Source organism: Halyomorpha halys, unplaced genomic scaffold (assembly GCF_000696795.3).
Source record: "Halyomorpha halys isolate HHAL.00 unplaced genomic scaffold, Hhal_1.1 Scaffold238.1, whole genome shotgun sequence".
In the NCBI taxonomy this organism is placed as follows: domain Eukaryota; kingdom Metazoa; phylum Arthropoda; class Insecta; order Hemiptera; family Pentatomidae; genus Halyomorpha; species Halyomorpha halys.
The window spans coordinates 1,116,580-1,121,274 of NW_027107468.1; the positions used below are offsets into that span (position 1 = coordinate 1,116,580).

Here is a 4,695-nt window from a genome sequence, read left to right on the forward strand (position 1 = left end):
AATACTTTATTTATCTACATTAATAATTGGAATTTAACTAAACATATTCATGGTCAGAAACAGATATTATTTTCATCTGTTTTATTTCAATTAATCAATATTTAACAAAATTTTTCAAAATATATATTGAAAAATCTATCATGATTGTTACAAATGTATCACAATAGTTATCTTCATAACCATAATCCATTATTATTTTATTATATTCAATTTTTTTTCACAAACATTTTTAAAACGACCATTGTACCGAACCCGTCTGTCTACATCAATGATCTAACCTTGAACCTGGTTAACAAAGCTACAGAACAAGTTTGTATAAAAAATGCCTCACACAAAAACTAATATTTTTTCAAGCAAAAGATAAAAGGAACACTTCAGAATGCAGAGTAAATATTTAGATAATATTTTGAGAACAGCTCACACGAAACGTTCTGAAAAAAAGTAGTTCTCACAATTTTATTGTTTACATATTCTATACAAGAAAGACACGTAACATATAGATGATAACTTTTATTTAGTACTCTGTAAAGTTTTAAACAAATAGCAAAATCTAGAAAACTAAAGTATTTAGTCTGTTGATATGTATTATATTTTTTTTAACTCGTATATCAAATTCCATATTATGAAATCTCGAATAGTAAAATACTTTCACCATCTATAAAAACTAGTTAATCAATCTTAATTAATTGTTTGATATTCTATGATCGAATACAACGTTTATAAATAGTTAAATAAGTACAAAATAAATATATTTTAGTGTTTAATTTATCTAGTTTACAATATAACATTATTTAATGGGCAAAAATGAACGATAATATTAAAATATTATTTTCTATGATACACATTCGTTAATTTGAGAATATTAAGTTGGAATATTTAACTATATCGAACGACGAGACAACTTAAAAATTCAAGACAATATTTGACAAATATTTTGTTAAAAACATACCGTAAGATAAAAGTGATAAAGACTTTTAAATAATGATATTAAGGCGGATATTATAAACATTAAAGAACCACTACAAAAGCTCCAAAGCACAGCGCAGTAGGGATGCCACACCACCTGCCGCTCCGGTAAGCCCATACAGAACTAGAGGAATGGTAGCCTGGGAAGGTAATAACATTATTTACATCTTCACTGCATTTCGTTTTTATTTATTCGCTCGCTGTTATGGCAGACACATGTAAACGGAGGAACAGAGAAAGAAGGGAGGAGTTAGTAAAGAAAATTAGATTAGTTTAAATTAGAGAGAATTAGAAGATAAAGACTCACAGAAGAAGAGGTCCAGCCTCGCGGTAGAGATATAGAAAGGTTTATAGAAGAGATAGAAGAAGCAACCAGCACACAACTATATAGATGAGCGACTACTGACTACTGAAGAAGATGAAACACCCCACCCTGGCGACGGACCTTGGGAGTAGTGGGGGGCCTTCCCGCCTCACGCTAACCTATCCTCGAGCTGAGTCAGCCCTCGTCCGCATCATAGACTTGCTTGGAAGGAACTTCCACGAACCAAACGTGCTAAGAACTCCCAAGGTGACGATGAACAGAGTCCAAGAAAGCTACCTAGATGGATTCATAACATTCCTTTTCCACAGATCTCCACTACGATACATTGCAACAAAATCAGTACTTCTGCAAAGAATAAGAACTTATAATAGGCGCTAATACTCTCTAACGCGTTTCTTAAATCTATAAAAAATAAAAATAGAAAAGTGGGATAGCGTAGTGCTGAAAGAGACTGGAATCAAAACTATCGCACTCTGCTTGAAGTCAATAACATAATCAGTCAAAACATTCCGTCACTGCGCCGGCAGTCATTACACTGTTATGACGGTGCAGTTGGTGTGAGTTTGCTGGTTGAGTATCAGTTTTTATATGATACTCGACAGTAGCTGTAGCAGTAACACGTTAACTGCCACATGTATACAACTTGAATGTGAACTGTCCCACCTTTTCAACTATATCAGGAAGCTGTGTGGTTAGGTATTACTAGTATTAGCTTATTTTTAGCATTTATTACAATTGTGTTTAAATTGGTATTAAAAGATTTACTTTAACAGTTTATCAAATCAGTTCATTATATCAAGTATTGAAATTGTTTATCTCCATCGCCATTTTTCCTACTTTCACTAAATTGATTAATTATTAATTATTGTGTATTAGTAAACGCACTTTCCATTGTTGTAGCAGAACTACCACGACATGAAACTCTTAACGTGGAAAAGGGCCATTATATAGACTGTGAATCGTCATTGGCATAGGGATGGACAATTCCATTCTTTTAACTGAACCGATTCCCCACAATTTACTCCTAATAAATCTATTATTATTTTGAATAAATCTTCGTTTGAAGTTGTATACCCATATTTTTTATTTGTCAAAAAAAGAACTTTTAATGATAAAAAAAACAAAACTAAAATTTCCTAACTTCATGGTTTTAATCCAGGTTAAATTAAAAAAATATATATATTACACCAATTAATGTCAAAATGACTTGTTTGATGAAACGCGCAATACAAATAAATAAAAAAAGTTAATTCAAAAATTGTATCCTCTTGTACCCGTAAACTATTATTGGTGCCAACGAGATTATGAATTGGTAATGGATTTTTTCCGAATTACAGGAATTCTTATTGAAAAAAAAGTTCCTTCTTCTGTCTTTGCTTTCAGATATTCCTTTTACAATCCCTAAGCCAACTCTAAATAAAATATTTGCTAGATCTCTAACTTATAATTATAGTAATGTTGACCTGGACGTCTGTAAACACACAGCTACATCCAATTGAATACCATAACACGTTTATAATTCGGCAAGATATTCCGCTGTGCTCGCAAGAAGTAAATGTTTTTATATTAAGATACGGAAGTCCACCCAAGAGGTGGGATATATTATAATGCGGTTTCTACCAGATGCAGACTCCGGAGAGGGCCTTCAATTACTTACGGTCAGCACTGGGTATTTTGGTATTAAGCTTATTTCACGAAATTTTATTAGCACCACAATTTGGTACTCTTCTGAATTCTTTAAAGAATCGATTCCCAAGAGAGAAGACTCTACTGTGCCGTTCGTTTAGTAGCTTTAGCATTAAATAATTATATTTTAATGGATCTTTTATTAACAGTTTGGAGGTCGGGATTGCTAGAGCAGAGAAGACGATGTCGGTTCGATTTTAGCCAATGAGGGTCAACTTTCGAACATCCTTAAAAATAATCTCGGCATTATTTCGAGTAATTATATTCCAGCCTTTTTTGCATCCTTCGGTTGTCCCAGAACAGAAGTAATAAAACCTTTACCATTAAAACCCATGAAGGGTCTCAGGTTCAGCACTTAGTGAAAAATTATTTATTATGTTTAGAATCACACAAGGTTTTTTTCTTCTTCTACTAAAGTTAGTCAGTTTATGTAGGCTGAGTGTGAACCAAGGATGTCTTCCGACCACCAAGATTTGATCCACGATTTATTATTGTAAATAAAATAGAAATATTTTCCTTTTGCATTTAGTTCGAAAACAGTCCTCTATGGGAAAAATATATTAAAATTTAATGTTATTGGGATGATTTTAGAATTAAGTATACATAGACTATTGTTTAATGAATATCACAATAAATAAATGTGATTTTACTTACTAATTGCTCCTTTCTTATTAACATTTTCGCAATAACATCAATAGAATAAATTCAAACCAGAAAAAATCACAAATACAATACACCTTATGAACATTGCAATCAAACTGATATCACATTGAATTGCTGAGATGGTGGAAGCTACATTTTGCAAAGCTTAGTGATGGAAATCGTTTCGTTTAGTCTGTTTACAAATATTCCCTTCTTCGAAGGAAGACGATACTCAGGTTTCTCGTTGGTCTTACTTGATATACGATTAATTCCAAACCACGTTATTTTTCTTCTAGCTATTATTTTCCTAGGCATGTTCGTTAATATCTTTTTAACTAAGATATATTTAGGAATACCACAGTTATATTTGTGTAACGGGTTGTATAATATTATTATTGGTTTGTATTTATAAAAATGGCATGAGACGTTAACAATAGTAAGTCCTTTTGATGAGAAGCAAATCGGGTGAACAAGAGGACTAGGTCTGTGGGTTAGATAGTTTTCTCTCTTGAAGGGTTCAACAGTTTCTTCACAACCACCTTGCCATTCATGTTCTCTTGTTTTCCCGGTTTCCTTCGTCTCCTATAATGTACTACAGCTCATCAAAACCACTCAAAAAACTACAAAATTAAGTGATATCTGTCAACCTTTTTGATATCACTTCTTTGTGGCTGACAATTTCTAGCTGCTCTTTTTTTCATTAGACGGGTACATTTTTACACAAAAATGAATACTAGTTTGTAGTAGTTTTTTAGGTATATATCACTTCATTTTGTGGGTTTTTTTGTTTATTAAAGAAGGACGGCAAACATTGATGGTTTTTGAACGGTATGAATTAGGAAGTACTTTGTTGATAAAAATAAGTTTCTACCTCTCCTTCTAGGAAAATCTGGAGTATCAGTTTTGTAGTATTGACGGAACAGCAAGGACTGTAGTAGAATACATATTCAGCTTATGATTTCTTTTAAATAAGAGGAATGGACCGTCAAAGGCAAACAAGAAAAATAAGAACAGGAATCTTACTGGGAAATATGGCAAGATGTTAGAGGGCAAAATGTGTGTAAATAATAAAAAGT

General features: G+C 32.3%; 1 protein-coding gene across 9 annotated transcripts in view; it reads right to left on the reverse strand.

Annotated features, from left to right (window-relative positions):
* heph (polypyrimidine tract-binding protein 1 heph) overlaps positions 1-1,387 on the reverse strand; it is a 358,385-nt gene extending 356,998 nt beyond the window's left edge. For 7 of the 9 annotated variants that reach the window (XM_067045793.1, XM_067045791.1, XM_067045789.1 and 4 more), the window contains exon 1: positions 1,274-1,387. The gene's annotated coding sequence lies outside the window, so the exon portion shown is untranslated. The remainder of the gene's footprint in view (positions 1-1,273) is intronic. The other 2 variants (XM_067045790.1, XM_067045782.1) reach the window with 1 other exon arrangement.
* Positions 1,388-4,695: the final 3,308 nt, after the last annotated feature.